Below are 18,395 nucleotides of genomic sequence, written 5' to 3'. Positions count from 1 at the left end.
ATTCCAGTTTGCCGAGGCATCTGCAATCAGATGTGTTAGCAGGGGTCATTGGGGGGGGGACGTGGGGGGACGCCATCCCCCCGGGTGAGGTGCAGGAGGGCGGGGCCTGGAGCTCCCTGCTGGTGCCCGCTGGAGGTCGCCGCCGGCTGTGGGAGGGACACACTTCCGGTGATGTCAGGGGGTGTGGCATATGCTAATGAGTTATGCTAATGAGTCCCCCTAGCTTTTTTTCTACGAAATGACCCCTGTGTGTTAGTGAATTGGAGCTTGATTGAATCAGGAAGTTTTGAATTTAAGCTTCATGCATTAAGGACGGAGGAGGGAGGTAAGGGGAGAGTGCAGAACATGGCAATAAACTGCGTTTGTGCCCAGTCTTGGTTTAATTATAGTTTGTCATATGGCTCAGTACGGTTTAGAGATATAGCTGTAAATCAGAAAGCCTCCAAATTATACTTCTACCCGGAAATCACTAGGCAAGACCCATGCACTTTTCAGCGAGGTCAGGGATAACAATGCTGGGCTATATATATATAAGTGAAGAGCACTGAGTTTCCAAAATGTGCTAATTATTGCACACTGATGTTTCTTTATACAATTAGAAATAGTCCTAGGCGACATGAATATTCATTGGGAAAGTCTTTTATAATGTTAAACAGGTGTTGAGTGAAATGTGGTTACAGTTACAGCTTCTTATGTGTTAAATGGCATTTCAGTTAATGAAAATGAAAGCACAGAACTGCATGTTTGCGTTTTTATACCTTGAGACCTCCCCCACCCAAGTAAAGTGAAAGGCTCTTCCAGAACATTCTTCTCCGGTTTGAGAACATTCCTACTCAGATCATGCTTATCGTTATGGGATCCTGTTCTGTGAAGGATCTCAGTTTGTGTACTGTACTGGTAGTAAAAAGGGCAAATCCATTTGTGTGTGTGTGTGTGTGTTTGCAGAGCTCTTGGTAAGTTCTGAAGAGGTTTTTGGCTCCATTTGTAGGAGGAAAGAGAGAAAACTAAGGTTCATCATTCTCCTGTGCAGTCCCACATGGGTACTGTGCAGGTGCACAGGCAAGCCGCTGGAAAATATTTTTAGCTAGGCTGGCGACATCGTAGGAGAAGCCCCTCCCAACTGGAGTGGTTGGAGCCATTTTCCCGCTTAATGGTCACATGCTCTAGGGAGGGGCTCTGCACACTCCCTCATTTCTCTCTTTGCTGCCACCGGAGAACAGTTTTTTGGCTAGCTCCTCAGCTTTATTCACTCAGCAAAGATGTCATTATTCAAGAAATGTTCATTGTGTTTGAAAAAAATGATGAGGACAGGTGAACATTTCTCTCTTCTGCTTGGGTGAGAGCCACAACATTTTGGCATGTAAAATCTGCCAACAATTTACCCCAAAAGCTAGAGCTGATCATACCTCTAGACTAAAGGCCACTTTGTGGGAAAAATATCTTTTTGCAAACCCTGCAGCAAAGACATCTGCCCTGGAACAATAACCTGGTTTTTCAGCTCCAAAACCACTCTCCACCTGTACTTCCCATACTCTGTCAATAGTGTCAACTTGCTTGGTTCCAGAGTCTGACCCAAACTGAAGGCATTCTGAGACACCTGAAAATACTCAGAACCGGTCACCATCAGAACCACCCCTGAAAAAAACATAAATCAAAATCAAAAGGCAAGCCTCATTGAGTAGGCTCTGTGGGCCCAGCAAAACATCTGGAACCAACAACAACATTGGACCCGAAGGAATCAGCTCTGAAGACAGGATCGGAGGCTGGTAGACACACCACTCCTCAGTCTCCATCTCCAGTTTGCCTTTTGCTATCTAGATCTCCATCGGTTCATGAGCTATCACCAATGCATATACTGACCGATCAATTCTCAAGACTTTCGTTCCCAACTCAGTGGGCTCATCCTGAATCACTGGAGCAATACTCTTTCTGTCATCTACCTCAATACCATCCAGGATGGTCAGAACCAGTGGAACCTTGTCTGGTACTGACAGGACATATGATAGATCAGCCACAGACGCCTAGCTATTGGATACACCATGCAGGACTTACAGTTCTGAAGATGAGGAAGAATGAAGATCCATAGACAGTTCAAGTATGGGAGCAGAAACATCCTCCAGTGACACCATTGGAGACCCTGACCTAGTCTCACCCAGTGAAGAGTTAAGGCTTTACTCCAAACAGATGGCACAGATGGTGCAATCCTTAGATATCCAGATTACAGCTATAGATGCTAAGCTCAAAGACAAGATATATAAGCATGCTTGAATTGCACACATTGGTTGAAAATAACCTGGCAGTTCATTGAAAGAGAAGAGGGCCAGGAGCTGAATCTTACATATTGGCATGGGTCCAGCTTTTCTCTGGGAAGGTGCTCAATTTGGTGGAAGGCTTCATAGGCTGGAGAAAGGCTTCAGACTTTGTTCAAAGGAGTGTCAGGATAGGGATGGGATCCACCACATTGATCTGAAATAACCAGGCAGATTTGTGGCAACAAACTTGCAGCAAGATATATTTTTTTTAATATGAACATTTATACACTTTATTTGCACAAATAGGGATCTCTCTTTTCCTAAAGTAGTGACACACAATGAGGTTTCTAATTAGGAATGCCATGCCTCCTGCCTCTTTGCCTGCTGGTGCCTTGGGCAGGAGGAAATGGGGGGGGACTCTTACCACTTTCACTGGTGTTGTGCCAGCATGTTTACATAACTTCCAGTGAGAACCATAAGTGACATGTGGGACGCTATAGCATTTTTTTTGGGGGGGAAACCCTTCCATGGTAAAATGATATTCTGCTTTTCACCCGAAGTGATATAAACATGCTGGTGTGCCAGGCCCCATACCCCATTTCCTTCTGGGGTTGTCAGCTGTGGTCTGGCAACCATATTTATGGCCTAGTGGAGTAATCTCTAAAACTGTGATCATGGTGGATAGTGTAGAGCGCTACTCCTTCTTTAAAGTGTTTACACTTCTGGAGTGATTGGTGGAACTCTTGGTTTTATGGGCTGCTTCATGTGAATCTGCAAGCCACCATGTATCTTGGGGATGCAAAGAACCACTGCTGATCTAATGGTTAGCAAGTGCAGAGAAAGTATTAAGGGACCCCAAATTAACATTTCCTTAAAAACCAATAGAATTGGAGGGATTTTTTTTTTACAAAGTGCTTTCCACTTCACGAAATTCTTCCTTGCACTAATGACCTTAGGTCTTGAAAAAGGTGGTGCTTGCATGCAGTGAAATGAGAATGGCACCAGCAGGGCTGCTTAAGGACTGCTGTTGGCTGGAGAAATGCCAGCTGCTAAATCTGGCAACACTTCCTGGAAAACTTCTTGGCAAGGGTTCCTTGGGAGCCCTTTCATCAAAGAACTTACCCAACTTGACCCTACTTAGCTTTTGAAGTGAGAAAGGGATCATTGTGCGGGTTGGGCTGGCACCCAGCCAAAAATTAAGACCTGGAGATGAATTTTGGTGGGAATACCTAATCCCTGTGAAGGCTTTCTCCCAGTCTTTTCATAGTACCCTGAACATTCTATTCCAGTATGTTTATCTTTGGTATAAGGGGGCACTTTCCTTTCTGAACCTGCTTTTCTATGGGAAGGATGAGCCAAATTGTTTCTCTCAATGACTGCATCAAGTCTTAGAATACTTCTCCTGTTTTACTTTTGATTTGCATTCTCTGATCTTTGTGCTTTTTTAAAAAAAAATTAAACTGGGCGAAAATTGGCATCGCTTTATAGTCCTTCGGCATATTTAGAGGAATTCCTGATGTGGGCCTCGCTGCTAAATATTGCAACTGTGGCAGCATATGCTACAGCCGAGTGTGGTGAAAATTCAGGGCTTGTCCATGTTGTCTGGACAAGGGCCCTAAGTCTTTTGAAAATGCTCTTTTAAAAAAAAGAAAAGAAAAAGGGATTCCCTAGTTAAATGCTATTAGGCATTCAATTCCCCACGCTCCAGTGTGTAAATTGTTTGGATGTTATTAGATTTAAACTGCCACTCTTCGGAAATGTATTTGCCCTGAACAAGGTTGCTGATGTCACTGGTAAGAGTTCACATCCTGGGAGAGGCTCAGATTGAAACTGAGGTGTATCTGATTCAGCCTCAAGGCAGAAAAACTGGATGAGGCAGGTTTTATTCTCTCTCTCTCTCCCCCCTCCTTCCTTTATAGAATATGCGCCTTTAGAAATTGTATGAGCTTGACAAATAGGGAAGTGTTTTGTGCTAAATTCAGCTTTTATTCGAAGGTCACAGAATGTTCCCTTTAATTCTGACTTAAAACAAAATTGCGTGTATTTTCAGGATCAAGCACTTAGACTCCCTGCTTTCAAACCATTATTTGAGTAGTTCTACTGACTTTATTAGTGCTCCTTTGAAGCAAGTGTTTGTGATGATTACAACTTTATTTATGTATTTATTTTGTTTGGTATTGCCATGAACCTGGGAAATTATTCCTGCTTTTTCAGTCTTAGGCCATAATAAATGTGTTGTTCTGCTGTACCCATTTTATTGTTGTGACTTACTAGCACCTTCTTTTGTTGGCTCTTGGCTTTGAATTTTTATTATTGATATTTTAGTGTTATTCTTTGTTTTTAAATTGTGTGCTTGACATGTTTGTGAGCTGCCTTGAGAGCATTGGCTGTGAGGCATATTTTAGTAATTAAAAAAAACCCCTTTTCTAAGATTTTTGTGCCAACAGTCAGGTCTTAATGGGTCTGTTAACCAAATAGGAAAATGACTAGAATGCTATTCAGTATATGGGAAGTTGTCCCCAAAGTTCAATAACTTGATCTCAAGAGAGGACCTTCTAAAAAATGAGTGGATTATTCAAAAGGAGCATGAGATCAAAGAAGTCAAATCTCCAAGATTAGGAAAAGTACTATCAAATCAGCATGATTAATGAGCAGAGGCAAGGAAACTCCGAAACAAGTAGGCTTCCTTTAAAAAAAAAATGAAGGTCTTACTCATATGTGGATAATTAGGAGAACAGTCTCTGTCAAAAAGTCTCTAATACAGCAAACAAAAATCAATTTAAGGAGCATGTGACTCAAAGAAACTAAATGCCATCCAAAGCAGAGTTATACCCTTCTAAACCCATTGACTTCAATGGATTTATAAGGGTGTAACACTGTTTAAGACTGTGCTGCTAAAGGAAAAATCAGGAGAAGGAAATCAACCAGGGAGGTAGTTGGACTATTAGACATCAAAGTAGAGAAAGGATTCCTAAGAGAGGATAAATCTGGAGACTGTGAAGAAACTGAATGAATTCTTTGTATCAGTCTTTTCTGGGGAAAATATTGGAAAGATGCCAGTGACAGAACAATTATTTCTGGAAGAGTATTTGAAAAACTGAGTCAAACAGTGGTAACAAGGTGAAATTCTAAGTCTAATTAAAAAATTTAGAAGACAGAAATTATTGGATCCACAGAATGTTCAAAACAGAAATGTTCAATAGGACTTTCCCATAAAGAGATTAGAATTGTAGTAAAATGGAGCTGTTAAGGAAGGTGGCTTCCTTGTGGAATAGGATTGTGGTATACTGCAATGTTAATTGTAGGAATCATCTTGCTTTTACTGCACTGTATTTTACCTTTAAGGGCTGTGGTGGCTCAAGTGGATAAGATGGAAGGTTGTAGTTTAGCAGTTCGAGTGCCGCATGACGGAGTGAACTCCTGTCTCTGGTCCCAGCTCCTGCCAACCTAGCAGTTCGAAAACAAGAAATTGCAATTAGATAAATAGGTACCACTTCGGTGGGAAGGTAACAGCATTCCATGCACCTAGTCATGCCAGCCACATGACCATGGAAATGTCTTTGGACAGCACTGGCTCTTCGGCTTGGAAACAGAGATGAGCACCGTATCCCTAGAGTCGGATTCAACTGGCTTTCGAGCAAGGGAAACCTTTACCTTTACTATTCTACCTTTGTCATCCACTTTCTGCGTTGTTTATGGTATATCTTGCCTTAAAACAGTTATATTTAATAGTCAAGTGTGGTCTAACCTGCAGATACTTAGATCTGTGGATTAGGGCCACACTGACATAAAACAGATACTTTTGCAAATTTAGGGGGGGGGATCAGGTTTGCAGAAAAATCTGAAAAAAAAACTTTTAAAATGACATGGGGGGTTTCAATCCCCCTGAAATAAACAGCTTTGATTTGCACATGTGCAGACAATGGATTTATCACCTATGTCCTGGAAGGGTATGGGAGTTGCTCCAGGCCCGTCAGTAGCAGTGGAGGCCTGGAGCTGTGACAGGCGGGGTTATGGGGTGGTGGCGGCAGGGAGCTGCACCTGGGCTCAGCAAGCAAGTGAAGGGGGGGGATGGAATTCCACCACCGCAGGCCCCCACTTGTCATTTCCTAATCTTGTAATCCTAATCCTGTTGCATTGTTCATTGGATATTTTATGCTGATTGATTGCATTGTTGTTATATTCTATAATCTGTTTTGAGTCTCATCATGAAAGCCAGGCTATAAAAAATAAAGTAAATAAATAACAACTGTTTAATGTAACTTTGAGGTAGAAAGCATGATTAATACTTGTATTATTAAGGATACAGAAGAATAAGCACATCTTCTACAAAAGGAAGTCCTGCCTCAGCTTTTTGGAGTTGTTTAAGTCTGTTAACAAGAATGTGTGTAAGGCTGAACTGGTTAACATGTTTATGTTTATGGCCCCCTTCCCAGTGCCTGCTGTTTTAGATAATATTATTGGGCACTAGAGTTTTCTGGAGTACCTGTATTCACCTGATATGAGGCATGGGATTTGATGATATTGTCTATCCTGCCATTGACTGTTTTATTGGTTTTACTGTTTTATTGTTTTACTAGGAAAAAGGCCCATTGTGGAAATAAATACAACAGCTCTAGAAAGAAGCTCTGGGCGGGTGCCCCGGCCTTGGACACTCAGTGTCAATTTGCTGTGGCGACCTCAGCAGGGTATAATGACACTGAGTCAACCATTTTCTCCAGAGGAACTGATCTCTGCTACCTAAAGAACAGTTGTAATTTTGAGTGATCTCCAGCCATCACCTGGAGGTTGGCAACGATGGTTCCCCAGAAGGGAATGGTTGGTTTGGAGGGTGGAGTCTTTGGCTTTGTACCTGTCCGAGGTCTCACGCCTCCTGAAACCTCACCCTCTCCGGGCTCCATCCCTCACATCTCCAGGAATTTCCCACCTGGAGTTGGCAACTCTATCTCCTTCCCAGCCAATCATCAACCTACCTTTATTTCCCCCTCACACTTCAGCTTTCCACCCCCCACACACCTGCAGCCTCTCCCGTGCTCTGAAGCCCTGACTGCTACGTCACATTGGCTGTCATATGCGGGCCACCTCAGCAGCATATATGAATACAGAGCCCAGCATATATGAATACAGAGCCCACCATTTTCTCCAGGGGAACTGATCTCTGCCATCTAGAAAGCAGTTGTAATTCTGAGTGATCTCAAGCCCTCACTTGGAGATTGGACACATTTTACCTCAGAACAGCAAACTGTTTAGAATGTTAGAGGCAAAAGCCAATCAAGTTGCATATGCAAATGACCTCTGTGTTCCAAGGCAAAGGCCAATGAGGCTGCATATGCAAATAACCTCTGTGTTCTGACTGGCTATGGGGGGGAGAGGAACAGCAAACTGTTTAGAATGCTGGAGGCGAGACTCAAGCAATGCAGCCAGTAGATAGGGACAGATTCTGAGTGACACACCAGAGCACCAACCAATTCCGGAGCGTGTGGAATGTTCTAGAGAAGTGCCACCACCATTCAGCTTTTATATATAAGGGAGATGGACTGCATGCTGTAAGCTGCCCTGAGCCCACTTGTGGGATAGGGTGGGGTATAAATGGAATAAACAACAACAACATTATATATTTGTACTTCCAAAAAGCTTTCAACAGTCCTTCAACAAAGCCTCCTGAACAAACTTAGAAGTCAAGGGAAAAACATCACATCCTGCCTTTCTTCCTTTATCAGGGCCACCATACTGGCTGTCAGAATCTAGGGTCAGTCCAAGCCAAATACCAGAGTCAGAGTCAAAGTTCAGTCCAAAGGTCAGTTACTGAGAGAGCAGAGTCCAGTTCAGAACATTACACAGGAAACAAGGTCCAGCAGTCCAAGGTCATTCACAAGTGCAGGGAGGAAGATTCTGGAGTCAGGAGCCAGTCCAAGGTTTGCAGGAACAGAGCGGAATTCAGCACTATGGTCACTGAGTCAAGAGGTTTTATAGGTGCTTCCTAACAAGCCCTTGTTAGCAGCCAGTTGCTTGGGAGTACTAATGCAACTACTACATGCTGTCATCAGCAAGCAGCTGGTGACGGATCAGGAGCACTCTGTGTCCTTGCTTGCAGCTCCCTTCTAAGCTTCTGTCTCCGGCACTCAAAGGGTGGAGGTGAGCCTGGTGGAGTGGTCTTAATCAACTCACTGGCTGCATTGGGACTGGGTAGTGGCTCTGGATCAGCTGTTGGTGGTGAGTCTTGGTCAACCTATAGCTCATCAGCCTGTTTGCTGACTTCTGTTGATTCAGAGTCAGCCATGCATGGCTCCCCTTCCCCTGAGGAGTCCTCCTCCCCTGAAGACTTTGTGCTGAGCTCAGGCTACCCCACGACATTAACAATGTAAAACATATATGATAAAATCACATTTGAAAACCATTAAAATCATCCCCCGCAACATACATTATTAAAACAGTTAAAAATGGACTTAAATATGTAGAAGACATAAAAAACTCATGGACTAGTAAATGGTCAAATAGGAAGGAGATGATAGAAATAAATGAACAATTATAATTGTGGAGGTAAGTGAACAATTGAGTACCCAATGAATCTGTATTAGGGCTGGTGCTGTTTTAATTTGTTAATATATTGTTTGGAATTGGGCCTGAGCAACACAGGAGTGGCCAAGTATTGGGATGATACCAAATTGTTCAGGATTATGACAGTAGACTGCAAAAGATCTCTTAAAGGCAGGGGTCATTTCCTGCAGGAGCGCACAGGAGCAGAGCTCCAGCAGTAAAGAGCCCAGGGGGTGGGCACATGCAACAAGCCCCACCCCCTGCTCCCAGCAGCCCTCAGTCAGAGCAAGAAGCAGCCAGGTAAATTGAAGAGCTCCCCCCGGCCCCCCAGTCCAAAACAGTCCATTGGAACCTTTAAGACCAAGTTTTATTCAGGTACAAGCTCTGCACGTTCCCCCCTCCTCAATAGCTAGCAATCCAAAACAGTTCAGTGGAGCCTGAGCAGTGGGTGTTGCCTTCTGACATACTTCCAGTGATGTCAGGGGGTGTGCCATATGCAAATAAGTTATGTTAATGAGTTATGCTAATGAGCTCCTGCACCTCTTTTTCTACGAAATGACCCCTGCTTAAAGGATTACTGTAAAGTGGATTAACACTTCTGAAAGAAAGGCTAGGAATTAAATTCACCTGCAAATTATTGTTGTGATAGTCATAAAAACGTTCTTGGGGGGGGGTCATCTTAAGTTAGTGGTCATCTTCCATTTGGGTACATACTGGAAAATGTAAAATGATGCATGCTGGAGTTAAAAATTGTAACTTTAGTCGTACATCTAGAAGGTGGGAAGCATAACTAACCAGGAAAGAGATTTCTAAACAATGGTGGATAGCTCAGTGAAATGTTGACAGATCGTGCAGCAGCAATCAAAAGGGAAGACACATGTTAGGGTTATTAGGAAAGGGATTGAAAATTGCTAGTATCATCATAATGCCCTCATATATATCTGTGGTGCAGCTGCATTTAGAATACTGTATGTAGTTCTGGCCACCTTGTCTCTGAACAAATGTTGTGGAGCTGAAGAAAGGTGCAGAAAAGGGCAAGCAAAATGAACAAGGAAGTGGAATTTTTCTATAAAGGAAGAGAAAGGTGATTAAGGAAAGGAGAGTTTTATAAGTCATGCATCATATGCATAAAGCAGATAGGTGATCTCCTGTAATACAACAACTCTTGCCGTGCCATCCTAAACAGGTCTACTCAGAATCATACTCAGGTCGATTCAATGGGATTTGCTTCTGGGACAGTTTTCTTAGAATTGCAGCCTTGGTCATCCAGTGAAGTTGATGATTTATGAATTCAGCATGGGCAAAAGGAAGTACTACTTGATGTCAGACATAATTATTGAGTTAATTGTCACAAGATGGTGGGCAATAGCAAAGGGAAACTTGGCCTCCATACCCTGCTTTGCAGGTTTTCTAGGGGCATCTGCTTTGCCAGATGTGGATGCTGGACTAGATGGTGTTTTTGTCTGATCCAGCAGAGGTTTTCTTATGTTGTTAGGTTCTTAAAATTGCCAAGAGAGGAATGTGATTTATGAAAAGAGGGAATCACTCTGTAAGTTTAAATTTGACTGAAAACTGCCAAAATAAAAGGCATCTTCATTTCATTGTGTCTCTTCTGTTTCATTCCTTTTAGAATGCAATAATGCTACTTGTGGATTGAGTCCCTCAGCAAATGTAAGTTTTCATTAAAGTCATTTTGGATCTCTGCCCACCTTCCACTATGTATGTTTTTATTATTATTTCCCCTGGGCTACTTTTTTTTTGCCTTTCCCTCTTGGTTTTATGCAAATAGCTATCAGATAATAGAATGAAATGGTTTCCATGGTGCTGAGCAAATGTAGGTCACATTTATGGGGCTGTCTTGCACCTGAGATGTAAAGAGAAAGGGGTATATATTTTTAATTTATGCAGCTAGAAATAAATTTAGTGCCATGCAGTAACTTGTTAATATGCACTATCCATTCTGCACTGCATATTAAATTTTTTTTAAAACTTTCATTTTTTTCACTGAGAACAAATAGAATAATGGATCATTGACCCATAAAGCATTTGGGAAACTTTCAGGAATGCTGTAAAAAGTTCAGTCCAAAAAAGGCCTACCTCTTATACTCCAATTTCAAGATTGGTGGTAAATATGCATTCTCACAGAGGTCACTAGCACATATGGGTTGCATTTCTGTGAAGGAAGGGGATCTGCTTATGCATTTTGTTCAGTTTGGAGCCAGTTAACGACATCTGTGTTAGTACAAACCATAGCTTCCTTTTTCATCTGATCTGTCAAACCTTGGGAACCAGAATAAAACTTGTTTATAATCTTGGATTGGAGGGCAATGTAGCCCAAAATTTGATGGCTTGGCTTGAAAAGTAAACTATGGCTTATATTAAAATAGAAATCATGAATTGACTCTGACTGCACAAGTTGTGGGGGGGGGGAAGGAATATATAAGCACAGTCATCATTCATGTGGCACAAAACCATCATTTTGTACCACGCCTTGAATTAGGCTGTAAGGCTTCTAGTGTCCTGGACCCACTGATGGATCTCCTGATGGCACGTGGTATTTTTGGTCACTGTGTGACAGTGTTGGACTGGATGGGCCATTGGCCTGATCCAGCACTGACATCTCTTATGTTCTTATATCTAACAATATCATCAATGATGGATTGCCCTTAATTCAGCTGTACAAGTCAAAGTCTACTTGGACTTTTCTGTTTCCTATAGATGCCAGAAGCCAAGTTTGAGCAAAATGCTGAGTTGTTACGACAATTCTTTGTCAGGTATTATAAAGCTGGCTTCCCTTTTTTATTTAATGAAAGGTGAAATAGAAATTTGTGTACTCTTCAGTGATGTTGCTTTAACAAAGTATCCCAAAGGGCAATTTTTAAAGCACATAGTTTACAGTAGAACAAAGTCTGAGTCCAGTGGCACCTTTAAGACCAACAAAGTTTCAAATCTAGTTTAATTACAGATCTTAACTGTAAATTATGAATTGTTTTAACTGCAAATCTGCATTATTGTAGACATATACGTTGGTACCCACCCAGAGCCTACATTGTGGGGAGGGCAAGATAGAAGTCTAACTAACTAACTAAGGCTGCGGTCACACGGAGCATTAGGCACGCTAGAGGGACGGAAGATAGGCAGATTTCCCGGGTGCGATCTCACCGCCACATCTGGGAAACGTAGAGCTCCCGTGGTGAACCCGAGGCTTTACGCCGAAGATCCGCGGATAAGAACCAGTACCTCGGAGGTACTAGTTTCTGGTAACCGCGGGGCAAGGGTGGGCGTCTGATTGCATTTCTGGTGGTAGTTCCGGCGCCCACTCATGCCCCCTCGTATAAAGGTTTTTTTTCAACTGTCCATGGGATGCGCACAAACACCCAACGGGGCATGTCCACACTTTGGTGTCCAAAAAACCCCACCCGTTTGCCGCGCCGCACCGCTTCTTTGCCACGGCGCAGGATTGTGGTGTGCTCAGCACCTCCCCCTACCACAGAACCTCCATGGGACCTCCACGGTACATCTGCTGGTGCAACCGTGCGTTATTTTGCCCCAGGGCAAACAGCCTCACTTCCCCCTCGCATTTTCCTGCCCGTGTGACCCAGGCCTATATAAATTCAAGGTATAAGCTTTTATGTGCATGCACATGAAAGCTTATGCTTTGAATAAAACTTCGTTGGTCTTAAAGGTGCCACTGGACTCAAACTCTGTTCTGCTGCTTCAGACCAACACGGCTAACCCACTTGAATAGTGTAGAGAAGTGCTTCTGTTCTTCTGCTGAGGGTGAGGAGATATGAACTTATAAACTGCCTGGATTGACTTGGGAACCACATGCAAACTGGTATTTAAAAAAACAAAGACATGTTTTCATCATCAAATACTATTGTATATGTTGTTGTAGATTTGGGAGGGCAAACTAGTGTCGGTTGAGGTTGTGTATTGTTTTAGGATGAGTTCTCAGAAGTATGTTGATCACAAGTAACAGCAGCCTCTAGAGATGATGGTGCATGTGTGAGATTACCACAGCAAATGAACTGTCACAAATAATCTTTATATTGCCTACCTAACACAGTCTCATCCAGTACTTACCAGTTAGCTGTGATTCTTCACGGGCTGAGAGTAGAGCCCATAAAGAAGATTATTTTATTTATTTATTCTTTATTTATTGAACTTATATTCCACCCTCCCCACAAGTGGGCTGAGGGTGGATCACAAAGCCATTTGACATCATAATTCAAATACATTAATAGAGACTTTAAAAATGGCTAAGAACAACAATTTAAAAACAGATTGCACTATTTGTTTATGCACACAATCTTCAGAGCTGGTGCCGTTAGATCTCTAAGATCTACTTGACCTGGACCACATCAAGCTGGTGAACTTCAGCAGGGGAGGTCGACTTTTTCATTGGATGTCTGCTGCCTTAGCCAAAGTCCTGGCGGAACAGCTCCATTTTACAGACCCTGCAGAATGGCAATAGGTCCTGCAGGGAGCATGTTCCACCAGGCCGGGGCCAGGGACGAAAAAGCCCTGGCCCTGGTCAAGGCTTAACAGATGTCCCTTGGAACGGAAACAACCAGTGGTCTTGGTTGGCAGAGCACAAGGCTCTCCGGGGCACATATGGGGAGATGCGGTCCCTTAGGTATGTTGGTTCCAGGCTGTGCAAGGCTTTAAATGTCAATACAAGTATCTTGAAGCTGATCCAGTACTCAGTTGGTAGCCAGTGCAATTGGCATAGTGCTGGCTGAATGCATGCCTGCCCACACAGGCAGCACTGTCAGCAAGCGTGCCACCACATTTTGCACTAGCTGGAGTTTCCAGATCAGCTGCAAGGGCAAGCCCATGTAAAGTGAGTTACATTAATCAAGTCTGGGGGGAGAGGTAGGGAGCCAGCTGCCTAATCTGCCAGAGATGGTACAAGGCAGACCTGGCAACTGAGGTGACTTGGGCCTCCATAGAAAGTGAGGCATCTCGGACCAGCCCCAGGCTCCTACCTTCTGGGCTGGCACAAGTGGTGCGTCCTCCAAAGTGGGCAGCCTGATTCCTGATGTCACTCCCCCCCCCGGCTCAGGGACAGGATCTTGAGATGCTCTGCTCATTCCTGGTTATCAGCAGCCCACAGTAGCTTTCCTTTTCAGTTAAATGGCCTGTCTACTGCAGACCACTGGAAACTGCTGCCACGTGTTGGCTGCTTTATATAATAAACCTGTCTGCGTGGTAAACTATCAAGTGTGCAATGGCTTGTTGTGTAGTTGATCCCAACTGTGTGTTTTTTCTGCATGCTGCCACGAATCATCATTTTGGAGGGGATGGCACAGAGTCTAAGCAGACACAATGGCCAAGCTATGTCTGACCTGTTTGTTGCATGTGAAAAAACTTGCCAGGTGGAATACCTGCTGTTTCAAGTTGCATCAATGGCTGTAACATGAGATGTCACCTTCAGAGGAGACTATGTACATATGTGCTGGTGAACCATGTTACACTGTGTGCTATTGCTATTTTTAACTTTTATGGACAGTTGTAATGTCTTGTTTGAGTAAAAACCACTACACTGGTTTGTGGGATTTTATTTTTGCCAGCAGTATGGAAAACCTTTGGGTTAAGCAGATATATTTTTTCTGTCACCCCCATAAGTCAACATCTACTGTCTTGTACAGGTTGCTAAGAAATATTGATAATTTCAGCTGAACATGTCCAAGCAAGACACAGAGAACATCTCCACTGATCATCATGTACAGATTATACATTAATAAGCATGGTGTAATGGTTATTTTGTCAGACAAGGATATGCCAATTGAAATCCCCACTCTGTCATAAAGCATTCTGGGTGACCTTGGGCCTGTCATTTGTGGGGATAAAATGGTGGGAGAATGATGCACACCACCTTGAGTTCTTTGGAGGAAAGGTGGGATAAAGAGTCTACTAAACAAATAAAATCTAGCAGATGCTCTTATTCATTATAAGTTTAAAAGATGGCTTTGTTCCAATTATTTCAACATTATACCAACATGAAACTTCTTTATGCCAATTAAAAATTTTCAGCTAGTAGAGCAAAAGCACAGGCAAAAAAGAGCTCCACAGAAGGTAGAAAGTGCTTTATTGAAGGGATTTCTGCATCTTCCTCTTCCTTTTTTCAGTAGGGAGGCACAACTTGTGCTGCACAAGTCTGGAATCATCAGTTTACTGATGAGTCAGTGAATAGATGTGCAGTTCAGGTTTAGGATAGTCAGAAGCCAACTTCATAGGGGAATTGTTTTTTTGTCTTGCCTTTGTAGGCTTCTGCTGTTGCTTATATGACTAAACAGACAATCAATGCAGAAACAATGTGGAAGAATGAAGGGGACAAACAAATAAGCTATGAATGATGGCAACAGGAAAATCAAACTCAACTCCATTTATTCTGTTCTAATGGCTAATACCAACAGGGACGGGGCCAGCAAAAAGAGGTTAATGAATTTCAAAGATCCTTTAGAAAGTGATTGACTGGTATTGAAGCTCAGTCAAATCAGTCATAAATATTTACTATTATTAGCAACAGTAGGTGGCCTGTTTTTCCCAATTGATTTTAAAGCTGTCGGAAATCTACCATGGTGACTATTAGCCAGAGTTCTTTGGTTCACCCCCTTTTTAATCAATATTTTCTAGGAACAAACAATTCTGCAGCCCAGGAAATGTCCTAAAAATCCTGTTAAAATCACTTCTCCCATTCTGCCATAGACACTTCCAAATGGTAACACAAGTTAAGTTATGCAATTCCAGTCAGATCTTTACATTTTTGTTGTCATTTTAGTGAGCCATATTTCTTAGAACAATTGTGAGTTTAATATTCTGTGACGATCTCTATGAAACCAGTAACAATTTCCCAAGTACCCAAATGTATTATTTGTTCTACCAGTGTACCTTAGGCATAACTGACACATCTGATGGCTGGAAATAATGCCCATGGTAAGTGGGATGCAGCATTTCAAAGGTTAACACAACAACATTCTTATGCTGAGTGAATAACTGACTAAATATTTTCCATACATCTTATGCTACCTAATTTAGAAAAATGAATATTTGAGGGCACACGCCTCCTTATTCTTGTATGTGGGAAATGGTTTCTGAATGGTTGGGTAAAAAAAACACTCTTAAAAAAAGAACAATGATTTATTTCAAAGGAATGTAACAAAAGGTTTTTTTTTTTTTAGAGATAACAACAAAGAGTTAACATTTCCCAGGGCAGACAAGTTTCCAATTCAATTAGTTTTAATGAACCTTCTGCTCACTGGTTACTGAACTAGAAAGAACAGCAATAAATGCCCAGAGGAAAGAGAGAGAGAGGATATTAAGAGGGTTAGTATATAGTATATAAATTTCTAAGTTGACTAAAAGACTAGCTTTGATATAGGTTTTTTTTAACATTAAGAGCCATTGAAACCTATCTGCCTTCACTTTTCAGAGAAATAATTGGCTCTGACTTGGATTAAAATATTTTTTTCCTCAGGTTCTGTTCCATTTTTGGTATTGCATTATGCTGGGCAAATGAACCTGTTTTAAAGAAAGCAACTAATTATATGCCATTTAGTAAGAATAGTGACTCCTTTGAACAGGGTAGAGGTATGTTCTTGAAGAGTTAGCAGTAGTGTACTTCTTTTATAAATATCCTTTAAACAAATGGATTAATAAAAATTGTTTGTTCAAGCGCCATATTATAAAACTGTTTGGATATTGAATATGTTTCTTAGAAAAAGTATGGCAATATTTAAAGGTAAACAAGGTCCACTATGGAATTACTTCAGAGGTGCCCAATGAAGAGCTAAATGATCCTATAGAACTTCCTGTTTTGAACTTCAAAGTCAACTATTTTGAATTGAATATCTCTATTTTAGCATAAAAATGCAAATTGCACAAATACAGTCTAAAACAGTCATATATCTTTGAGTGATATCACATCACTTTGATATTAGTGATTGGTGTCTCTTTAGATGTTAGAGAGAACCAGGGGAAATGCTTTTCTGTGGGTTCATGTGAAGACCTGCTGCCTCATGGGCAAGGCCCGCCTTGTGGGTTCTTATGATCGTATTGCCCCAGAGTGTAGTTTATCAAAAACTGTGTGGCAAGCTGTCATACCTTGTGGGTTCTTATGATCGTATTGCCCCAGAGTGTAGTTTATCAAAAACTGTGTGGCAAGCTGTCATACCACTGTGACCCAACCATGTGATAACAGGAACAAAGCGGGATGACGCTCTGGAACAACATGGTTCCTGTTCCTCTCTGTCAACATACAAAAGGGTTATTGTTGCTCTTGAATTCATTGATGTTTCAGGCAGGTTTTGATAGACTTCCACCATTTCCCAGTATTTAATTTAAAAATAAGAACTTTTTAGCTTTAATAAAGGGGTTGTGAAGTAGGACAGCGATTTCCCTCTACAAATTCTGAAACACTTATTTTAAACAGTTGATCGGCTTTTATACTAGGAATGTTCTAGTTCAAGAACTGTTTTCTTTTAAAGAGGGCAGCAGTATCCATGCGCATGAGTAGCTGCATTTATGATCGTTCTAACACATTTGTAAAGAGTCACCTCGCCATGCTGATTTTCAGTTCATCTGCACATTCAACTATGATATTGACTAGAATTACCTGACTTTGAAATGTGGCTTCTTTAAAAAATGTGTGCTGTGAGTATATAGAGCTCAGTGCGTACTTTAAGACTATTTTATGCTTCCTTGTTTTGTACATAAAACACTGGAAGGAAATAATCATAAGGGTAAGAAAGAAGTCTGATAGAAGTCTGAAAGAAGTCTGATAGAAGTCTGAAAGAAGTCTGATAAAGGGCCAATATTAAAAACCTAGTGTATAATAAACATATACAAAACCACATGTATTTATTAAATAGTTAAAAACATATACGGGCCCAATGAAAACCTCATTATAAAGTACAAGTGGTCTGAACACAAGGGCCAATACTAGTGACCTGATGTGTCTCAGCCCCTTGAGGGCCTTCTTCAGAGGTCACACAGTTTAAGGTATAGTTAAGACACATGTTACAATGTTACAATGAAATAACATACAATAAGTTGATACTGGACCAAAAAAGGAAAGTTCAGCAGCAAGATTAATAGACACATTAAGACTATTTTATGCTTCCTCATTTTGGTATATAAAACACTGTAAGGAAATAATCGGAACCTGAAATCTTTCACTGGAATTGAGCCACAGTAAATATAAGTATTTCCCCAAAGTTGTTATTGCTGTTAACCGCTTGCAGCTTTTTCTCTTGCTTTCCAAAATCTGTGCATTTCTAAAATCTTGGATATTGACGTGTAACACTGTAAATAGGAGTGTTCCTCTGACTTGATCAAAGTATTTAAGTCCAGGTATGTACAGTCTTCTAGGATTTGGTGTTCTCCTTCTGAGGTGGAGGACATCTTGGTGGGTGATTCCCACCATTCACTCAGGGAGGCAGGAAGAATCTTTTCTCCTTCCTGTTTCTGCTGTGGGAGTCACCCATCTCCGCAGTTCTTTTCCTGCCTCACAGGTAGAGCAGTTAGTCAGTAGGCTGTCCTACTTCCTTCAATCTATTTTTATCATTCTTTAACCACTACATTCAGTGCAGGAGGTGCCGG

The sequence above is a fragment of the Gekko japonicus genome, unplaced genomic scaffold, assembly GCF_001447785.1.
Source record: "Gekko japonicus isolate JY-2015 unplaced genomic scaffold, Gekko_japonicus_V1.1 scaffold6, whole genome shotgun sequence".
In the NCBI taxonomy this organism is placed as follows: domain Eukaryota; kingdom Metazoa; phylum Chordata; class Lepidosauria; order Squamata; family Gekkonidae; genus Gekko; species Gekko japonicus.
This window is presented reverse-complemented; position numbering follows the sequence as displayed.